Below are 24334 nucleotides of genomic sequence, written 5' to 3'. Positions count from 1 at the left end.
GATTCTTTACCTCATACCCCAGTGCATCTATTTACTCATTATTACAATTAAGCTGAAATTGCTTTGTGGGCAAAGACATCCCACACAAAGATTGGGGCTGCATTCCTATTTCTATTCCCCTTTTCTTCCCTAGGATTGCTACCTCACCATTTTTTTCCTCTATATCACCAGAAAGATTATAAGCATTATTACAACCATTGTTTGGTGTTAACATTATTAGAGCCAATCGTGTTTATGTGGATTCATGGTTTTATATGATTTATTCCACGAACTAAGGGATTTTGGAATATGTATAGCTATAACTATAGATAGCATTCTATATTAAAGATCTACAAAATGTATAGGAAGCATGTATGCTAGAGATGTGCGCTACCTATTTTGTTGACCAAACGCAAAAGGCTTTAGATTTGGATCTGGATTTAATTAAAAATTGTGAAAAATAGGTAAAATAATGTCAGTTTGAGCTGTTTTTGCTCCTATATTATTATTTATAGCATTACCATTAATTTCCAGTCTTTTACAGACTATTTTCCAAAGATCCCTTCACAACGGTCCCAATTTTCACCAATTTTGGCCAAAGTCTGCAGCGAACAGTCTTCAAGAAGGATTTTGTAACTTTGCCATCATTGCATTTGCTTCACCGATTCAATTCAAAAAAATAATAAACTGCACAGTGTTGATAGCTCCCTTTCATTTCATCCAAACCTCCTTTGCATTTTCAGACTTCCAATTACTGTAATTGAATAAATAAATAACCACAAGGACATCAATGTAAATTTGGTAAAAGGTCACGGTTTTTATTTAAACAAAAATGGTGGCAAAGAAAGCAATGTGAGTCAGCTAACAACTAACAGCAAAACTAAATAGTGAAAGGTCAGATTGCTATTACTTCACTGGTCCAAGGATGTAATCCTTTACGATGTTGCGACTTCCTAGTAACTGTCATAAGCGTTTAGAACCAGCAGGAGAGGTCTTCACCTATAGCAGCCACCTTTCCCATAGAGATGTACGCACTCACAGGTACTTAAATGCCCCCAGGACCTAACTTAACATAGTAAAAGCTTATGAGCAGGATACGGTAGCACGGATATTGGAGAAATGGGGCCACGAGCATGCCCCCCCATGTCCACTCAGGAGCCAGTAATAATTTAATTACAGCCATGCACCTCAGCTGCCGCTGCAGCAGTGTGAGGCGTCCCGGTTGCCCTACATTGAAATAAGTACACCCCTTCTTGGGGACCGCCTCTGCTGCAAGTCTCAGGAAGTCCCCTTTACCCAGGGGTAGGACGAAGCTTACCCCAGGGCAATGATTTTTCCACCCTTCCTCCCACATAAATGTTTACAAGTTCCCTAGTTCAATTCAGAGGAGCAGAATTATGACACAGATCTACTTCACTCCAAAGACAATGCTATCTTGAATTCCACCATTTAACATTTTGCCCTTATGTCACCGTTTTAATGTCTACTAACAGTTGTCCACTGTCGTCTTAATGAAGGATTGAACTATACTTGAAAATATTAGAATATAATAAATATATATAGCTTTGTTTAGGTTGTGCAGCTGTGTGCTGACCCTCACAAACAACCTATTTTTTAATATGGATGACACTGAATGAGCCTTTCAAAACTGACAAGTATTGAAAAATACTTGAAAAGATTAGAATATAATAAATATATATAGGTTTTTTTGGGGGGTGTACAACTGCTGCTGAATCTCACATGCAAACACACAGTATTTTTCAAAATGATTTCAATTGTCACTGCCCCACACAACATTACTTTCACTAGAAAAACATTCAATTTTAAAATGAAGACATCTGTTTTTTTTAATTCTGCTTCTAATAGTCTGACAGCAAAAGCACACTGTTTTTCCTGAAATAAATACACTAGTTAGCTCAGACTAATATGTATCTAACTCAGTCTGTATATACTGTATAGTACTATTATATATATGCAATACATTAACAAAAAACAGTAGCCACTAGTCAGTGTAAAGTCTATTTAAGATTGAAATTAAAAGCAATTGATCAGCAAACTATTGTCATTATTGTAGCTGCTTTACAATACTGACAAGATTCTACTGCATTCCTATGTCCCTGATTCACCCTTAACACTATTTTTTGATCGGAACACCACAGCTAACATCCTCCCTACATGCTGTCTGTTCTAAAATGGGAAGAAAGATAAAGCACTATATTTAGTAAAATTTACAGAATGGCATATAGAATTAAATTACTACATTCAAGAATTCTGAAGATAAAATGAAATTTAAATACAAAAGACTGCATAAAATAATTCATATGTTGTATGTTTGTTTTAATTATTATTATTATTATTATTATTCATTTTTATTTATATGGCACCACAAAGGGTCCGCAGCGCTGTGCATTGGAGAAAACAGAACATTGCATAAAGCATACAGGGAAGTACAAAACACAAAAGAAAGTGCAAGTGAATTGCCAACCCGCCTGAAGACATGTAGAGCGTGCAGAGAGGTATGAGCGACTAAAGACGCTTGGGAGCCAGAAAGGGGAAGGAAGAGAGGTGAGGAGTGAACTAAAGTAGGATGTGCCTGGGCCCAAGAATGTGGACACAACTAGCAGGACCAGAGCCAGTAATGGGCAGGAAGGGAGAGGAGGAGACTGAGGCAGGAACCCAGAGTCAAGGTTGAGAAATGAAGCTGGGCTACCGGAAGCAACAGAAAGGTGATAGGAGGAGGACACAAGGAATAGATGACCCTGCTCGCAAGAGCTTACAATCTAGAGGGTATATATTGTTGTGATTTTTAGCTTTATTCCACCACTCTGGCCCCTTACAGTTTATCAGTTCACATTTGTCATATCACGTTTGATATTACATTGTCTATAAATCTCTAACTTTAAGTATTTTCCAAAATGTGGTACGGGAATCTGTCGAGATGTTGGTAGTTTTGGCATTTAATGTCAGGTTAAGCTTATCTCCTTTATTTAGCACAAACATTGTTGCACCTAAGATAGTATAGCAACTTTCTGTAGCTTGATGTTGGTATGCTCCAGTAACGATTTTATTCTTAGTGGGCAATATCATCAGCTCAATGTCAGTGATTCCATCTATCGATGTAGCGTATATTTGAATGTTTATCATATAAATCCCTCCACTGTCTATTTCCACCAGAGATTTGTTCTGCAGTTTCAGTTGCTGTCCACGGCATCTTGCCATGTTCCATTTCCATTTCCATTCAGATAATGAGTTCTCTGTTTTGAAGAATTAAAAGAAGAATTAAATTATTAATTTGAAGGAACTTATGGCATGCATAAATGCTACAATTTCTTGTTACTAATACAGTAGTAGTGGTATATAGATTTGAAATTATTGTCACCACATAAGACAAATATATAAATATAAATATATATATATATATATATATATATATATATTGTGACAGAGTCACTCAAAGGAGGCTAAATGGCAGAGGTATGTGTCCCAGGCCTCCAGCATTGTGTACGTTAAAACACAAGGGATAATGTGTAGATGTGTGGGTAAAGCTTCCGACAGGGTATTTCCCTGCGCTAACGAAACATGGTATGGGTCCATGGTGTTATTTATGGAGAAACAGAAGGATGGGCTCCATACATAAGGCCCAGTCCGGGTCTTCTGACCTGCCAGTCTCTAAACAGACTGATCAAGAGATGCACCTGTGAGGTGCCTGTGAAAAGGCAGCTAGAATACGCAATCATTGTCTCAGACCTGGGGAGAAGGTCAGTTGCCTCCTGAGACAATCTGCTGTGGTGAGCAACAATACATGTTTGATTTGTGTGTCAGACATAAGGTCCTGCACAGGAGAGAGGGCATCCACAAATGTATTAGTTAGTAACCAGACGGCTAGGATTTTGTATGTTATGTTTTGTTAGCAAGTTGGTGAATAAAACTAGCTGTGGCTTTAAACTGAAACCTTCGGATTTGTGTGGTTTACTGCTGCTGTTCATCACCATCTTCCCCAGGAGATGGTACCTATTCCCCTGATTATTTCACTATATATATATATATATATATATATATATATATAATGTGTGTGTATGTGTATATATATATATATATATATATATATATATATATATATATATACACACACACACAAACTGTATAAAAATGTGAATGCCGCACAATTGAAATCTTCCAACAACCCTTTGTCTCAATACATAGCCTTCCCCCTGAAGTAGCTGACAGCTCAATTTAGGTAGTGTTGGATACGTTCGACTAGAGGATATACCCAACCATAAAATGTATATTAGAGACATGGGTATACTGATACACAGTTTGTTCCCTTTGCTTTAGCAGAAACCAATTCAGGCTCTGAGTGTTGGAGCTTGGTTCACTTTGGTGTGTGGGGGAGGTATGCTGTTTTTTATTGACTTTGGAATAAAGTGAACTAAAAGCAAATGTATGTATTTTTTTTAAAAACATCCGAAAATAGTTTGCAGTTCTCTGTTTGGGATTAATCATCCTTTCCAAAACCCTAAAAAGCAGGATTTTGCACATAGGTTTTCATAATAAAATTTGCACTTGAACATGATTATGTTTTTTTTTTTTTTTGCTAGTATGAATGAAATGCATAAAATATGAGAGGCTACCATTTTGAAAACTGGACAACCTACTTCATTAAATGAGGGTACCCCTGAGTTTACTGAAGTCAAAATGGGGACATCTGGACATTTTAACCCCCAATCTCTGGACTTTGTAATGCTTTCTGTAGTGCAGGGTGTTATTGTCTGGTGATACCTGCCCCCATTCCTGGCTCTTCAGATGTTTCTGTAGTGCAGGGAACTGATACCAGAGTGCTCAGTGACGTCATTGCACACTGGCAAAATTACGTCATCATCATCTTCACCACATGACTTGTTACCTGCCTTTACCCACGGACAGGAAATACCAATTAGGACGGGTGAGAATGATTTATACATCTTTGAAACCCTTTTGTACTAAGGATGAGTGGGAGTCATTCTTAGCACTTTAGGTTATATGATGCGGACAAACGCAACTCTTGTATAGCACTGAAGGGGTTAAACAATTTTTTTTTCTTAGATTTGCTTTGAATGATCTTGATCTTCATAATGAAGCTCTTGGTTGGAAATACACTAACCAACTGTGAGCTACTCATAGACAGGTATATTTATTTAATTTAAACACTTTCATTGTACACAGGTGGGTTCCACTAAATTATGTGACCTCAAAAGACAACTGATTATATCATATGCATATTTAAACAACCGGGGTGGGAACTTATATAATCATTTACTGCCTCACTTGTGTTAATTAAGAAAAAGCTTTTACATTTTTTTTTTACTTAGGTTAGAGTATTTTGTGTTGATCAAGGTAAATAAATAAATAATTAGATAAATAAATAAAAATGTACATATATTTTGATGCCAGAATATAAAGAAATAAGATTTGGAAATTGCCAAATAGAGTGAATACTTTCATGGCCAATGTATATATGAGGGAATAAGGCAAATAGGATTTCTGTCTCCTGGGGTAGAATGGATTCTTGAAAGCAAACTGTAAATACAAGTAGAATGTTACAGTTAACTTTAACCTGCTCACAGCTACTTTTTGTTAAAGGTCCACATTTTCCCCACACAGAGAACAAGCCGTCCAGCTCTTGCTAAACAAATAGTTCTCTAACTAGCAGTGAGTGATCCTTGTGCCAGCTCACAAAATAAACACATTTGCAAACAAATGCACATTTTACAGTTTTTTGCCAGAATTGTTGTAAGCTGCTATGCAGCAGGCTGAAGGCAAAGTGTTTGCTGACATCTTAGAACTTTTGTAAGTGACTAACAACTGCAGACAGTTTATTGTCTGAAGCCAGTGAATAAATTATGATTTCAGCCAGATGTTGGAAGATTCGAAAACTGCTTTGAACATTTGCTAATCGCGTGACTCAATTAAAGTAGTTAATAAAGTAGTCCCAACAATATGATAAATGTTTTAAGATCATGTCAAACATAATTAATGGAGTCTGATTAAAGCTCCATGCCATAGGCTAATACACGCGTAGTGCCCCCTCACTTTCCACCCTAGGCTAATAACTGATAGGTAAAAATGAGGATGACTCATAGGGGTATATTTACTAAACAACGGGTTTGAATAAGTGGAGGTGTTGCCTATAGCAACCATTCAGATTCTAGTTATCATTTATTTAGTGCATTCTACAGAATGACAGCAAGAAGCTGATTGGTTGCTATAGGCAACAGCTCCACTTTTTCAAACCCGCAGTTTAGTAAATCTAGCCGATTGTCTTCAAACTTTACCATAGGAATACATCAAGATTTAAGCTATTCTACATTTTCTTTTCATATTTTTTTTTACTTGGAGAACTATTCTCTTATATTTTAAAATTAATTTCAGTTTGTACCTTTCCCTGTCTCAATTTTGCACTCCCAAATCTTGTGCCCTAGGCTGCAGCCTAGTCATCCTGTTTGATAATCAGGCCCAGTTAAGTAATGTTTTTCCAGCCTTTTTTACATTTCTCTGTCTACTGCTGCATCAAGAGAGACCTGTGTAAAAAATATAATATGGCAGATAGACATATGGGGCTGCCAAATTGATTTAGTACTGGGTGGGTTGCCATTGTCCAGTACTCAGTACGTCACACAAAGGTTAACAAGTGATGTAAGTAAATAAGCATCCAGTAATTTTGAGAAAAGTCAACTTTATATTTATTTCTGAAAAATGCTCTGGGCACTATACTATGTTGTATGCAGTGTGGCTATACAAAACCAAGCATGGGCATGTGAATCTTTTATTCTCACATATTTGCATACTCACATGCACTTGGAAATTTGTAAGTTTACTTTGAAGGTGGAACAGTATTAATCATACTTTACTACTTTTTCTCCTAGAAGGGAGGTTAGGCAACAGCTGTACAGCTGTAGTGGGGGGGGGGGGGGGGGTGACTCACTGAACTGTGCAAACTGGTACCATTCTCAGCAGCACCAAACCACAAATGTACATCATCGTACCGTGGGGTGGGGACAAAATGATGCAATTTGCTACAAATTGGGTCATTGTGGCCCCTGTCCCACACTCTTGGAAAGTGGGCTAGATGCCGGATGGTGTACTGCTATCCCAGCAGTGCAGGAGAACTACCTTAAATTTGTGACTCCCCCAGGAAATTCTGGGAGAGTAGGCAAACATAATATTAGTTTGGTGTATTTACCTAATTTGTATTTTAATTTGCTTGGGTGTTGCTGTATATTGGATGTAATTTAAAATATTTTCAAGGTTATTCTAAAGTAATAAAACCAGTTCAGTCAGCTGCATTGACCACAAGGTGGCTACAGCTTGAACCCCTCTTATTATAGAGATCTTTGGTCTCTATGGTAAATGCATCTTTAAAATTCACTGCAGTAGAGAACATACCTGAATGACTCTGTGTAGTGGAGACAGTGAACTGCACCACAGGTAAAATGATATTGTAGAGTGTGTAAAGTAACCTGTCGTCAAGGGTTAAGAATAAAAAGTGAATTGTTGTAACATATAAACTCCCTGCATGCAAGCAAAGCAGTGGTTAATCTAGCTTTGCTGATGCATCAACTGTCTGTTTGCCCCACCCAGGCCCCCTCCGATGGCATGTGTCCTGTAATAAAAGGGTTGCTAATATTTAGAGACTAAGGGATATTTTTACTAGACTGCAGGTTTGAAAAAGTGGAGATGTTGCCTATAGCAACCAGATTCTAGCTGTCTTTTTTGTAGACTATACTAAATAAATGATAACTAGGGGCCAGATTCAGGTTGTCTGGAAACCCTAGCTATCCCATTCACATCCACATGAGTATCTCTATTTCTACTTTTATAATTTGTGTGGTGGACCCCTAGCCAAATGTATTAGTAGAATCAATCTGGACACTCATCCTCCCCTTACTTTCCCTTACCAACACTTACCAAAGGAATTATCAATAAGTATAATTTGCCTCTTTCCAAAAACTATTGGTTGCCTAGTATTCAATATTGTATTCCTTCATGCCATCTATTCATACAATGTCTCTGGATAGAGGTTAGCTTTACATTTAACACTTCAAGACAATGCCTTGACATTCTGTAGTACTTAGGGCTAACTGTTTTTCAGAAAGTAAAATAAGAGCATAAATAAGTTGTAGCTAATGCATTAAAAATGGAAATCTATACGATTTTCTTTAAAATTATATACATCATCTTACATTTTTATCTATTAGAAAAATTAAGTGTTTTAGGTGTGATATGTTGGGATTATCTACACTCAATAAGTGTTCTCACAAAGTGTTAGGAAATGCCAGTTAAATACCACAACTGCTAAGCATGTTTTGCTCATTCATCCCCAGGTATGTACATTAACGGGCAATTGAATTCCCCCCAGAATACCGCTGCGAAAACCCTTTACCGTTATTATGAGAAATGCAAAAAGCCGATGTTGAAATTACTGTAGTAACATTAAATAAGCAAGCTATTACTGTAATAACAGTAATTGTGTGCAGGCCACGCTACTTTTTACAGTAAAGCGGCCAATTGAATGTGGCAACTTTCATTCTCTCCTAATATGACCTCATCTCATTGTAAAAAGTTCTCATCTATGCAACTGTTTTTTTTTTTAAGTATGTAACAGGAATTTGTTATCTGTTGCTATAACTTGAGTTGCTCTGCTGATCAGTGAAGCATAATTTATGACATTGATCTGGCACTCATCTAGCGTGAATAACACAATAGTTGTCATTTATATCTGATCAGCTGAACAAGTAGGACAGATGTAGCTAGTTTATATTGTTCCAAACTCTTAGCATTCAATCTAAGGGGAAACGTGATGAGATGTGGACATGTTGGGGTTTCCTACAAGTGGGTTTTCTTGCCCTTTATTCTTAAATCAGTGTTTAACAATTTTTTTTATTTAATATGCTTTCATTGTATTGTCTTTAGAACTATATCATCCTTCATCCTCCCTGCAACACATGCTTTTTTCCACATTGCCCCCTCAATACAAAACTCCTTTCTAATTATTACTCGTGAACGTTTTCCTCTTTGTATTCACTAATTGTAACATCCTTACCCTGTTGCCAGGACACTATATGGACAAAAGTATTGGGATGCTTGACCATTAAGGACTGTAATGACATTATATTCAAATACATAAACTTTAATAAAAAGTTGGTCCCCCTTTTGCAGTGATAACAGCTTCCACTATTCTTGGACTTCCACAAGATGTTGGAGTGTTTCTGTGGGATTTTGTGCCCATTCATTCTGTAGAGCATTTATGAGGTCAGGCACTGATGTTGCACGAGAAGGCCTGGCTTGCAATCTCTGTTCCAGTTCATCCCAAAGGTGTTAGATGGGATTAGGTCAGGTCTCTGTGCGGGCCAGTCAAGTGCTTCCACACCGAACTCATTAAACCATGTCTTTGCAGTCTTTGCTTTGTGCACTGCGGCACAGTTATGTTGGAATACAAAAGGGCCTTCTCCAAACTGTTGCCACAAAGTTGGAAACATAGCATTGTTCAAAATGACTTGGTATGCTGAAGCATTAAGATTGCCTTTCACTAGAGATAAGGGGTCTAGCCCAAACCCTGAAAAACAGCCTCATACCATTATCCCTCATTCATCGAATTCACATTTGGTATAATGTAGTCAGGCAGGTAACGTTCTGTCGGCATCCACCAAACCGAGACTTGTCCCTTTGACTGTCAAACAGAGAAGCGTGATTCAGCACTCCACAGAACATGTTTCTACTGCTCCACAGTCCAGTGTCAATACACCACTCCATCCGACGCATGGCATTGGTCTTGGGGATATGAGGCTTGCATGCAGCTGCTCGGCCATGGAAACCCATTTCATTAAGCTCTCGCTGTACAGTTTTTGTGCTTACATTAATGCCAAAGGAAGATCAGAATTCCTCAGCTATAGAATTAGCAGAGCGTTACTGACTTTTACACACCATGTGACTTGGCAGTCGTTGACCCTGCTCTGTGATTTTACATAGTCTTCCACTTTGTGGCTGCGTTACTGTTGTTCCTAAATGTTTCCACTTTCTAATAAGATCACTTTCAGTTGACTGTGGAATATCAAGCAGGGATGAAATTTAACAAACCGTCTTATTGCAAAGGTGGCATCCTATCACAGTACCACAAAAACACTGAGCTCTTCAGAGTGACTCATTTTGTATTTCAAATGGTTTGCAAATGGAAACTGCATGGCTAGGTGCTTGATTTTATACACCTCTGGCAACGGGTCTTATTGAAACACCTCAATTCAATAATTAACAGGTGTGGCCAAATACTTTTGTCCATATAGTGTAGGTGTCACGTCTTTCACTAGGAATATCAGTGACTGGTATTGACGCTACTAAACTGGGAGGCACAGAGTCTAACGCACCACCGGTGTTCACCAGGGACCCCCGCAAGGAAGTATGGACTTCGCTGCGTGTGATGCGCAGGTCGCAGTTCTCCCAGATAGCTACCAGAGCAATGAATGAAGAGTAGTCAGACAGGCCGAGTCGAAACCAGAGAAGCGCAGTACCACGGAGAGAAGACAAAGAGTAATCAGGAACGGTCCAAGGGTCAATACCAATGCGGGCAGAGAAGTACAAGGGAGATCCAGAAGAGTAGTCAGGCAGGCCAAGGAATCAAAATACTGGAGACAATCTAGAAGCAGGGAAACGCTGGAGCAGGGGATGAACCAATACTCTGGCACCCTAACCACTCCAAAAGTGGTGTTCAAATACTTTTACGAGTAAAAGCCGAGCTGGAAGAAAATAGTAAGGCATTAGAGGAAAATGTATGTTCAGATTCAGAAATGACACAAATCCCTGAGGAGAGTCTATCCATGAGTGCTACGTGTAATCCTGACCATTCTGATAGTGTACCAATAAAGAAGGCCTCTTTCAGCATTCCTGCAGATATGGGCCTGAACATCCCAAGAGTAGCTGGTGATACACAAATTGAGGATGTCACTTTGGAATTGCAACATGATGAGGGGGATATTTGTGTAGCCGACGAGAGCGCTAATGAGTATGTTGATGATGAAGATGATGTTGTTTGTGTAAGTTTTGCACCAGTGGGAGCAGTTCTTGCACGTGATAAGAAGAAGGCCATTGTCATGCCTGGACATAAGACCAAAAAATCCACCTCTTATGTGTAGACTTATTTTTGCCCAAATCCTGACAACAGTTGTCTAGCCATTTGTAGCGTTTGTAAAGTCACAGTCTGTAGAGGTAGGGACCTTAACCATCTAGGAACCTCATCTATGTTACGCCATTTGAAGTGAGTTCATGGCAAGCTGTTGGGAAAATCAGAAACTTATGCTAAAAAAATAACAACAAGCAGTCCATTATCATTAAGGTCCCTTCTCTCACCCACATCCCGACGCCTGCCATCTACCCCCACAACACCGTCATCCTCAATATCCTCAGTAGCGATCGGAGTTAGTTCTGCATCCAAGTTGGTAAGGCTAGATGACTCCTCCACTATCTTGGATTCCACAGAAGAATTCTTGAATGTTAGTCCCACTGCTGCTGCTGCTGCTGGGGTGAATCTTCATCCCACAAGCAGACCAAAAAGAAGACTACTAGTAGTTTACAACAATTGACTGTGAAACAATCCTTTGCAAGAGGAAGCAAGTATGAAAGCTGTCAGCCAGTTGCAAAGCGGATCACAGACACCATGACAACTATGCTAGTATTAGATCTCCATCCAATATCCACTATTAATGCAGCTGGTTTCTTGAGGTCTTGTGTTCCCATTACCAAATTCCATCACAACACCATTTCAATAGAAAAGCTATTCCTCACCTCTACCAGAAGGTTCATAAAAATTTAATTATTGGCCTACAAAATGTCATTCTGAGCCACTGAAACTGAAGGAGGAGATTAAACAAAGCAATTACGCCAAGTATGTTGGACTTGTAGATCAAGTAGATTACTGGCTTCGCCAGGATCCAAGAGTTATCAAAGTTTTGAAGTCGGATTACTACATTTTGGCGACTGTGCTTGATCCTCAGTTTAAGAGCTATGTCTTCTCTTTGTTTCCAACTGACCCAGAACTGAAGAGTTGCAAGGAGCTCCTGCTGAGCAAGATGACAGCTCAAGTGTTACATGACAGGACGGCATCTCCTCCTTCAGTTTCTCACTCAACTGCTGCTTGGAAAAAACTTAGCTTTCCCAAGAGACCCAGGGATGATGCAGATGACTCAGCACAACATTCTGACATCTGGTCGGGTCTAAAGGAATTGAATAGTGGGTGGAATAAAGGGAATTTGGAGACCCATGTACCAACTCGCTTTGCACTGCCTAAGCTGCTCACCCTCCAATGTGTACTCGGAAAGAGTTTTCAGCACAGCCGGGGAAAATAAACTTCAAGTTCCACGAGGAAGGCTTTTCCCGTCAATTACATCAAAATACTGAGTCTTCTTTAATGGTGGAATCCAGTGGTGTGAATTAATAATGTGTGAGGATATTGTACAAACTGATGAGGGTGAGGATGAGGCTGAGGATGATGACAACAATTTCTTGACACAGTAGAGTTCATTAACAGCACTGTTAACTTAGGTGCCTTAAGCCAATTGTTACCTTGTTGTGTGGGGCCCAAACAAACCAAGCACTTCAGCCACAAGGAGTGGCACTTTTGTGGCTGAAGTGCTTGGTTTGTTAAAGTCTGAATGTCCTTTTTAAGATCCAACATAAGGGAGGGTGGGGGGACCCAAGGACAGTTCCATCTTGCACCACTTTAAATTCCAGCTATTGCTGTGTGCCAATGTTACCTACATGTGCTATATACTGTTGTGTGCTTAGCAAAAATCTTAGACACTCATTGATGATGCAGATGACTCAGCACACCATTTTGACATCTGGGGGTAAATGTATTATTACCCGGTTTTGTCATCTTGCGGGAGATCGGCGTCTTTGCAGCTAAAATTTAAAGGGGCGATGGCTTGTAATGGCAAGTTGCCTTTACAAGCCATCGCCCCTTTAAATTTTAGCTGCGAAGACGCCGATCTCCCGCGAGATGACAAAACTGGGGTATGATATATTTACCCCCTGGTCTTGTCTACTGTAAAAGAATTGACCAGAATTAGTGACACCTCTGCTGTAACACCACAATCCTACTATCAACTATCAACATCAAAGAATGGTGGAGGATTATTTTTTATTTTTTTGAACGGTATAAAGACAGCAGTTTTATTAACAAAGAACAAGGTTGCTTGCAGAAGTAATGTAAGCATGGATGTGCACAAAGACGTGTATATGTACTACCTTCCACTTTGCTGCTGTTTCATCAAGTGTTTGTAATCTTCACTTGACATCAAAGGTACCTAACTATATTATAATTTTGTGGGAATTGGGTCTGATTTGAAGCTCAGTGATGAACTTGCTCTTTGCTGGGAATTACAATGGCTCTTTATAGTGCATTGTCTGGCACACTGGATTGGTCTGGGTGTAATAAAAGCATGCATCCCGAGGGGGTCAGCGCTCGTTCCCATGTATTAGCTGTAAATTTACCACAGTTATCCAATAACGGGTGGAGCGATCAAATGAACCGTAACTGGTTTCATGATCCAAGGACAATTCCATCTTGCCCCACTTTTCTTTTCTGCCACTGCTGTGTGCCAATATTTCATAGATGTGCTAAGAACTGCCGTGTGTTTGAGTCATTGCTCTGTTGCTTAGCATCCAGCCAGATCGCTGCAGTATTTGTCCGAAAGTGTATGACAATAATATTGTGACATATGAGGTGGTCAAAATTGACTGCAAATGACTTGAAATTAGTGTTATTGAGGTTAATAATATAGGAACAAAGAAAGAGCAAAATTATGTGATTTTAGCATATTTTAGCAATTTTTCTAAACAAATACAGATCCAAAACCAAAACACACGAGGGCGGTTTTTCTAAAACCAAAGCCAAAACCAAAACTCGAAGCTATTCCAGATCCAAAACCAAAACCAATACCAGAACATGGGGGTCAGTGAACATCTCTAGTATTAAGACAGTAAATCCAGCAAAACTCTTGTTTGCCTAAATGTTTGAATTTAGCGCCACCTGGAGGTGGTTAAATGTCATTTTAATCCAAATAATTTCAAACAATCTGCATTACCACTATGTTTTGTAAGAAAGGGAGATTAACCGCACCAGATTATCAATTCAATAATATATATCAGAGAGCATCCCCTATTATAATAGGTATTAATCTAAATCTCAATTAATATCACTGATATTTATCTTTATTTCTCTGAGGGGTGCACCCAAATACTTATATCATAAATTGAACAGAAAAAAAGAGAAGAAGTTTATATTTAGGCACTCCATGATATTTAATTCAATTAAAAGCATCTATTTTATTGGTATGCATTAAAACAATTTTTTTACAAAAAAATATTTTTTACAACAGTTCCATACAGGGTTGTGAAATAAGTAAAAACAAAAAAGTGAACAATAGTGATTGACTGTGTTGATATAAAATTGCAGACCAGCTGCAATAGCTTTACTATTTCACAGGTATCTTCTTAATAAGCAGCTTTATTAATGCCCAAGAATAATAGTCTAAAATATTATTAGAACTATATTCTTTCATATAGTCATCACAACAAGAAAAATTTATATGTAGTATGGTTTGTCTATTATAACCTCTCCACTAAAATAATCCTCTTATGGTGTTGATAGCGATAATATATATGACTATATTGCTGACTGCCTAACAAGAAATAAATAATTTTATATTCGTTAGATAACTAACGAATATAACTAACGAACCTCCTACTGACAATAGTAATCTCGATGACACTAAAATGTTGATTTTTAATAAAAATAAAAATAAATTAAATTGCATGTGTAAATGTAGACAAAGCACACAAGGTGCTTTTGAGAAACACATACATAATAAAGATGAAAAATAAGTGATGCAAAAAAGATTTAAATTTTTTTTTTTAAATTAATTTATGAAATTAAACGCTAGGGATATCATCAGTTTATATTTGTAATTGTGTATTCTATTTGTAAAATGCATTAAAGTTTTAAGCTGTGAACACTCGTAAAAAATATAAAAAGTATATGTACTACCTTCCACTTTGCTGCTGTTTCATCAAGTGTTTGTATTCTTCACTTTACATCAAAGGTACCTAACTCCATTACAATTTTGTGGGAATTGGGTCTGATTCAAAGCTCAGTGATGAACTTGTTCTTTGCTGGGAATTACAATGGCTCTTTTTAGTGCATTGTCTGGCACATTAGATTGGTCTGGGTGTAATAAAAGCATGTATCCCGGGGGGGGGGGGGGGGGGGTCAGCGCTCGTTCCCATGTAATAGCTGTAAATTTACCACAGTTATCCAAGAACGGGTGGAGCGATCAAATGAACCGTAACTGGTTACATGATCCAAGGACAATTCCATCTTGCCCCATTTTTCTTTTCTGCCACTGCTGTGTGCCAATATTTCCTAGATGTGCTAGGAACTGCCGTGTGTTTGAGTCATTGCTCTGTCGCTTAGCATCCAGCCAGATTCCAGCTAACGAATATAACTAGAGATGCTCACTGACCCTCGTGTTTTGGTTTTGGATCTGAATTACCGTTGTGTTTTGGTTTTGGTTTTGCCAAACCGTCATTGCGTGTTTTGGTTTTGGTTTTGTTTGGTTTTGTTTTGCCATTTTTGTAAAAAATAAAAAATTTTGGGGTCTAAAATAACCTAATTTAGCGCTCCACCAGTTTCTTGGATAAGTGAGGTAATTCTAAAGCTAATAAATTATGAAAAAAACTGTTTCATTCCTAGAAGGCCGTCCTTAATTCGAACACTTGTCTGCAAATTATCAGACAAACCTGGTTGTCTACCTCCTCCATCTTTGATTATCGGCAATGTAGCCATGTATATTACACCCTCAACTTGTAGTTGAATAGAAAAAAGAAGCCTGCATATACTGTAGAATTAGAAAGTAAAAATAAATAGACCAAGGTAGTTTGGTGGCTATCTATGCCCCCCCCCACCCTCCACTTGTAGTTGAATAGAAAAAAAGCAGCCTGCATAGACTGTAGAATTGGAAAGTAAAAATAAATGGACCAAGGTAGTTTGGTGGCTATCTATGCCCCCCTCCTGCCCTCCACTTGTAGTTGAATAGAAAAAAAGCAGCCTGCATAGACTGTAGGATTAGAATGCAAAAATAAATGGACCAAGGTAACCAAGGTATCTGTCTGCATCAGACCGCCCCCCTCCACTAGGAGTAAAATAGAAAACTATTCAGCCGTTATAGAGTCTAGAATAAATAGAAATTGAGAAAGGCAATTTGGTATCTGTCTGCATCATAATCATCAACATCATCATTAGCCTCGTCACCTACACAAATCTCCCCCTCATCCTCTTCCAATTCAAAAGTGGCATCCTCAATTGGTGTATCACCAGCTACACTCGGGCTGTTAAGGCACAGATCAGCAGAACCTTCTTTATGGGTACACTGTCACTAACAGAATGCTCACGATTAGACATACCACTGGTGGATGGACTCTCCACAGGGATTGGTGTCATTTCTGATTCAGAGCATACATTATCCTCTAATGCCTTACTGTTTTCTTGTAGCTCGGCTTTCATGCGTAACAGTACTTGTGCACCACTTTTAGACTCCAAATGACTTGGTTTTGCTTGGTCACGAGTGTCCATACAAGAAGAAGCTCAGTAACATTTTTTGATCTGCCACTAATAGAGAAAGGTGAAGGCCTCATTCTTTCTTTGCCACTGCGTGTGTAGAATGGCATGTTGGCATTTTTTTTTTTTATCGGCACTTAACTTTTCCTCAGTTACATTTCTTTTTCGCTTCAACACGGTAAAAAAATTTTTGGTGTGTGTTTTTTTTCCCTGATTTAAAAAGACTATATAGTTTGACATCGCCTTTCCCAGATGACGTACTGGGAACACTACCATCAGGACTGGTGACAGAACCTGGTTGCTGATTCTGCTCATATGTGAACGGCTTTGAATCCATTTTAATGAGCTCAAACCACTTGTAGTGCAAAAAATTGTAGAAATACTGCTGCCAAATAGGACTTTTGACAGCCAGAAAAATGAACGCAAAAAAATGGGGGACACCCCAAAAGCACTTGGGAGTTCTAAATATATTTTTTTGACACTGCTGCCAAATAGGACTTTAGTTTTGATAGCCAGAAAAATTAATGCAAAAGAATGGGGGACACCCCAAAAGCACTTGGAGTGCCAGAAACTGAGCAAAAACCCTCCTCTATCCTCCTCTTACTGCTGTAACAACTGGTATTTAGATTACAATGGTATTGAATAGAAACATTAATGTGTCCAATTACTGCTCTGTCCCTGCGCTGATATAGCCGGTGAGACCTAACCCTGCTTTCTCCCTCTGTCAAATGGCGATGAATTGCTGTGGAGGCTGGTATTTATGCTTTTCAAATCTCGCAAGAACCGAGCTCAGAAATACGAAAACGTCATCATGACGTTTTGCCTCGATTTCGAATCCGAACGGGCGGGAGAGTACCGAGCGTGATCAGCTCGGTACTCGGATAGGCTGAATTGGGATGAATTCGGATCTCGGGGAACCGAGCCCGCCCATCTCTAAATATAACTAACGAACCTCCTACTGACAATAGTAATCTCAATGCCACTAAAATGTTGATTTTTAATAAAAAATAAAAATAAATTAAATTGCATGTGTAAATGTAGACAAAGCACACAAGGTGCTTTTGAGAAACACATACATAATAAAGATGAAAAATAAGTGATGCAAAAAAGATTTAAAATTTTTTTTTTAAATTAATTTATGAAATTAAACGCTAGGGATATCATCAGTTTATATTTGTAATTGTGTATTCTATTTGTAAAATGCATTAAAGTTTTAAGCTGTGAACACTCGTAAAACCACAGTTAGATAGCTTTGTACACATAGCAATGTAATGAAATAGACATGAATCAGTTACCAAGTGTGGCTTCTGCGAAACACAGATCTTCCGCCTGCAATGACAGAAAATCAAGTATAAATATAATAAAAAAAAGTAAGGGGAGGTTATTGCAGTTCATAAAATGCACAGTGTGGAAGCTCTTAGTGTTTACCATAATACCATAGGAAAACCAATAAAGACACGAACAGCAGATTAACGTTGGAATAAAATATATTTATTAAATTACTAATAATAAACTAAGGGGCTGAAAGGCGGACGAGAGCAGATCAGTCAGCAAACACAAAACCAATAACGGTGGAAAGGTCAGACCATTGTACCACCAACCCAGGATCATACCTTATCTATTGGCCGGTGCGAAATATCTGTCCAACGGCAAGACTACACCCCCCTAAAACCGCCAGTAAACTATTCAACACACTGGCCCAGAGTCCCACTCACTGGACCAAACACGTGATGACAACACAATCCAAAAGGGGGAGTAGTGACCTATGACGAGATAAGCCAAGCACCATATGCAAACTTACTGACTGCACTGCTCTCCCACCCAGGAAAAACCATATATACACAACCTAATAACAGCCGGGTGGGCGGGAGGAATCCAGAAACAGAGAGGGGGAAATGGTGGAAAACTTTACCTATATAAAACTAAGCCACCCCCCTCGTCTGCCTTATTGGTTAACAGATAGAAGCAGCCCATAGGCTAAACACCTAATCACTCACCCACGTGATTTTTACTGCGTTTAGACTGATGGCCACACTTCCCTTAGAACTAGCATTTCGGTTTAAGACTATACACACCGAAAATGGAGCACATTTACATGTTTGAAGGACTGAATTTATATGTCCAATGAGAGAATTAGTATTAGTATTTGATGGCAAACCTCTGGTTATCTGATTGCATCCAAATACTAACATCTTCTAGTGTGTATCTGCTTGGATCGTTTAACCTTGTTTATTGAGATCTGTTATACTGAAGTTCACAAATAATATGAATAAACCTCTGAACTGTGATTATAGCTATGTATGACACACTTATATATGCCTGAGTGTAAGTGGCCAGGCCCCAGTTCATTTTCTATTTTGATATGGTGTAATTTTTAGTGCCTTTTATTCTATATTTAGCCATTGTGGAATGTAATGTGTTTAAGCCTGCCTGCTGTGTATATACAATGAATGGATATAAACAGTCTGCACAACCTTATTGAAATTGCAGATATTTGTGATGTTGAGCCTGAAATCAAGATAAATTATGTTAGACCTTTTTTCCACCTTTAGTGTGACTTTGCAACCAACAGAATTCAAGTGAAAAACAAATTGACAATTTTTAGGAAAGAGAAGAGAAAACCCCCCCAAAAAACTTAGCGATGTGATTATAGAGCATTGTGTCATCGTGGCCCCACCCTTGCTGTAATAGGATAAAAATTGTGATGTTTTGTTGAGGGGGTGAAACCGAATGATGTGATTCATGTGACCTCCCCTCCCGGATGGGAGATCTCAGGAATTGGCAAGTATATTAAGATCAGAATGTGGTTTGGGTGGGTCTGGTCATGGTTTGGGCGGATCATTGGAGGAGTTTAATTTTGTCTCACTTTTGCTTTTAAAGTGTATGGAGGTATGCTATTAGATGCAATTTGTATTTAGTGCCCTTAGGAGGGAGCTATTGGAGCTTCAAGTTACTTCTCAAGGCCCTTTGTGTACACACATAAATGCATCTGTGCGCTTACATTTCTGCGGCTGTATTTTGAGTTTAATGTGCAACTTTAAATCTGGCATATAGATCCTTCCAGAGCAAACATGTGGCTGTCATCATAACTTGGACACTTGTACAAGGCCTATGGAACATGCTAAGATGCATCTCCATTAAAGTGTTTAATTGGAAATATACTATAACTGTGTGCATTTCTCTGCCAACCTACTAGGTTCCTCAGAAGTGTGTAATATAAACCTTCATTGTATTTAAATAATAACCTATTAGCATTCACTTGGGTTATTTGAGAGTTAACCATTGAAAGGCCATAGCTAGAAGCGAGCTGATTATATTTAAGTGTCCTTTGCCTTCAGACATGAATTGTGTGCAATTGCGTTCATTGATGTAAGCTTTATATCTGAGCGTGCACAGAGCTATTTGAGCAACATACGGTCAGGACTGTTGCAAGGTTTCTCGGCTCCCTAGACAACGTTTCAAAATCCCCCCAAAACACCAAATTTTTAAATACAGGATTTCTAGAGGGGAGGTATGGATGTGTTAGATTTCGGAACAAAAAACTTCACACAATAAGCTGACAACAGATAATTTTTTGTGATAATCTGAGTACTTGTCTATGTATTATGCCGCCCATGCGACTCCTGAAGCAAATAAAGTTACCTATCACTGATATAGATCAATATATCAGAATTGATACATGGTTGCTAGACTGTATTTAGTCTTTATATATTTTGATGTTTTTATCTGGTATGTATATACTGTATTTCCCCATGTATAAGACGCACCTTTTTCACAAAAATTTTGGGTCTAAAACCTGGGTGCGTCTTATACAGGAGTAGCGGGGATGCAGGGGGGAGCAGCGTTACAGGGGCAGAGGGGGGGATCAAGGGGGAGTGGGGCAGCATTACAGTGGCAGCGGAGGGGGGGTTTCCAGCAGGCGGGGGACAGGCAGAGAGTGGCAGCAGGGATCCAGCAGGCGGGGGACAGGCAGAGAGTGACAGTGGGGATCCAGGAGGCAGGGGACAGGCAGAGAGTGGCAGCGGGGATCCAGCAGGCGGGGGACAGGCAGAGAGTGGCAGCGGGGATCTAGCAGGTGGGGGATAGGCAGAGAGTGGCAGCGGGGATCCAGCAGGTGGGGGACAGAAAGAGATTGGCAGCAGGGATCCAGCAGGTGGGGGACAGGCAGAGAATGTCAGCGGGGATCCAGCAGGCGGCGGACAGAGGCACAGTGGCAGCGGGGGGCGAATGCAGGGAGAGTGTGCTGCCCGGCGGCTCTGATCACAATCAGAGCAGCCGGCCATTACACTCTCCCTGCCTTTTTTGACAGCTACCGTAATATTTATTTTTTTCAAATTTCGGGGCCAAAATTAAGGTGCGTCTTATACATGGGAGCGCCTTATACATGGGGAAATATGGTATGTAATATAAAACATATTAAGATTTTAAATATGGGAGAAATTAGCTTTTATATATGATTTCATATTTTAATTTGAGTCCTGCATTCTATTTTTTTCAATTATGCATTCATAACATAATAATTCAAAATAATAAAATGTAAATGTTAGCAACAAAAGACAAATGTATTTGTGAAATTATTTTTACATATGAAGATGGTAAGGTCAATCATTTTCATTATTTTACACCACTTTTCCATTAATTTTATCTCCAGTATGCATAAGCGGTATTTCTAACACCATTTCACGTGTTATTCAAATAGTGAGTAGAAAGATAAAAAATTAGTCAAATAAAAAAGTTAACCCATCGTATACTATTTTGAGCCATGCAGATGCTAAATGGTTAAATTTTTCTAAAATTATAACTTTTTTCTTTAAATTCACAGAACTACTATGTACATAACTGAATTTTCTGACTACAGTATCAAACTATAAATAAGCTAAACAGATATACCTAACATTTACGTTGCATCTCATCACATTCACATGTTGTAGGAGTCACAAATATGTTTTAAAATAATACATTTCTCTCCTTAACAATTCAGAAGAAAAAGCCACAAAAATATTGAGAGAGACAGAATCTATAAAATATACTTTAACTCACCTGGTAGTGTGAAAAAAAGCAGAGACAAAAAATCACTATGGCAATTAATGAGAGCAAGATGGTGACAGTCATGATGCAAATAGGAAGATTGGCCCTTGGAGACAGACTTCTTGGATCAGTCATAACCCTTTCCAATCTTTCCTCTTCTCCACACTTATCAATAGACATTAAGGCACTGATGAGCTCTGGTATAATATGTAAGACTGAAGCATATGTCTGTAACAAATATGACCAATGTCATGGTTTTATACTTTAGCAGTGAAGGAAGTGGGTGGGTCTATGAGTGGGAATCCCTTCTTTTATTTGAAGACTTGAATTAAAAAATGCTTAAGCTGAACTGGCAAGAGGACAAGTTCTTTGATGGCGCCATGTAGTAAACACATGTTCAGTGATTTCACAATACCGTGATGAAATATTTATGTGAGAAACATTTATCTAATCAAATAAAAAAAAATCTTCTTTTTCTTGAATCATACGTAGGTAAACTTATGTAAGCAATTAAATTATTAGACTATCTTTACTGCTACGTTGTGAAAGTTTCAATATTGTGACTCATAACACAAGTGTTAGCATGGGTTCATGAGGGATCCCTCATGCCAAACAAATCAAATTGTTTTCAATGAGCAGCTTGCAAACATGATCTTGACAGTGCAGAGGATGTGATATATTTGCATACTTCAAAAACTTTTGATACTGAACAAACTGCTATCTAATAAGAGTTTTATAAGAGTATCTGTTGGCTAAGATATGAACTATGTGCATGGATAGATAACTGGTTAAAAGCATACTTACCAACTTTCCAATGTTAGTATCCGGGAGCCTGCGGGGGAGGTGGGCGTCATGGGGGACGGGCCTCCAAAATGTGAGTCATTTTGGACCCGCCCCCCGTGATGGCATGACGCAAACGCGTCATTTGACAGCGGGGGCGGGGTCAAACACAGCGATTCACTGGAATCACGGCATTTGTGACCTAATTCCTTCCTAGTGAAGTGGGCAGATCCGGGATATTGCCACACTCGCCCGGGAGTCCAGGAGACTCTCGCAAAATGTGGGAGTCTCCCGGTATGTTGGCAAGTATGGTTAAAGGATAGAAAGCAAACAGTTGTTAAAAAGGAGACATATCAGACTGGATAACAGTTGTTAGTTAGGGAAACAAGGATAAATACTAGACTCAGTCCTTTTTGATATTTTTGCTAATGACCTTGTCTTACTCTAGAGAGCAAGGTGTCCATATTTGCAGATGACGCTTAACCATGTAGGTGTATTACCACAGAAGAGGATAGTGTGGTATTGCTAGATAATTTAGAGAAAAGGGAAAGTTGAGCAGATAAATAGCAAATGTAGTTTAGTGTAGACAAATTGAAAGTTGTGCACCTGTTGAGGGCAGATTAGCGTGACATTCTCAACTGCTAAAATCGCTTTAGGAGATGTTCATCTTTAGAAGCCCCCTTTTTGAGGAACTTGTTACATTCCACAGTACTCCACGACTTAAGCTCGGATAGTAGCATTTGTTGATCTAGCACTTGCCAAATGGAGAGGACAGAAGACAGTAAAAGGTAGTGAACAACTCTCATTATCTGCCTCTGGCTGCACTGCAGGACCCTCAATGGTGATACTGCTTTGGCTTCTGCAAGTCCTACCTGCAAGGGACTATATATGAACCTGACACCTGAGTACCTCTGCACCATCAAAGAGGCCACTGTTGTACTTAGACTATTTTTCTACCTGCAGGAGTTAAGATCATTACTCCTGGATGATTATCATCTGTCCATTGCCTTGAAAAGACTGCCTCTCCTAGCAGTGTTGGCAAGCTCATCTATTGTCTTAGAAGCTGCTGCTGGTTGTTCTGTGTATTCCTGTGTTTTGATCCTGATTGACTTCCTGGTATAGACTCCTGCTTGTCATTTTGTTTTCATCTCATCTCTTGACCCTGACCCCGGCTTCACTTTCACTTCCCTTCTGCTTTCTCCCAGGCAACATTGCGGACTTTCTGACTTCTGAACCCTGGCTTCTCTGAATGTCTGAACCTCCTTTTGTCTGTGCCTGCAGACTGTTACATTACTGGAGATAATCTAATTTACATAATGATAGTAAGCAAAAAACTTGAAGTTTGATCCATAGATTTGAACCCAACTACCAGCTGTATAAAAGGAAACATAATAGATAATGAGCTATATCTTTATATATTGACAGTCTCTTGTATTGTTCATTTGGATCATGTACTCTTGCCTTTATCAACACGTTTTACTTCTATGGCCATTGTTTAACAAGCAACTTCACGTTGCCTAGCAACATTCAGAAGCTCCGCTCTGACGGCATGTGCTGGAAGAATGATTTCTGCACCGCCTCACAACTGTATAATCAATCACACGTGATTCTTGTGCAAATAAACCTTGTGACATTCTCCCCCATAGAGGGGCTGTTTAGCAATGTGAGCAACTTTTCTTGCAATGGTGACTGATTTTCACAGATAGCAGTTTCATAATTAGCAAGAGAGATGGGGTCGAGATTGTGTTTTTTGAGGATAGGAGAGATAAGAGCGTGTTTAAAAGAGGATGGTACTACACCAGAGGAGAGTGATAGGTTGAAAAGTTGTGCGAGGTAAGAGCAGGCAGTGGGAGAGAGAGAGCAAAGGAGGTGGGAGGGGATAGGATCGAGGGGGCAGGTAGAGGG

General features: G+C 39.0%; 1 long non-coding RNA gene across 1 annotated transcript; it reads right to left on the bottom strand.

Moving 5' to 3' along the window:
* Positions 1 to 792: 792 nt before the first annotated feature.
* Positions 793 to 21864, bottom strand: LOC142100061 (uncharacterized). The gene is made up of 3 exons (XR_012678680.1): positions 21662 to 21864; positions 17917 to 17950; positions 793 to 3233 (listed from the first exon to the last, which is right to left on the bottom strand). It is a non-coding gene; the product is annotated as an uncharacterized LOC142100061 (long non-coding RNA).
* Between the last annotated feature and the right edge of the window lie 2470 nt (positions 21865 to 24334).

Source organism: Mixophyes fleayi, chromosome 8, assembly GCF_038048845.1.
Source record: "Mixophyes fleayi isolate aMixFle1 chromosome 8, aMixFle1.hap1, whole genome shotgun sequence".
Classification (NCBI taxonomy): domain Eukaryota; kingdom Metazoa; phylum Chordata; class Amphibia; order Anura; family Limnodynastidae; genus Mixophyes; species Mixophyes fleayi.
The sequence above is the reverse complement of the archived record's forward strand: the minus strand, read 5'-3'. Positions and strand labels throughout refer to the sequence as shown.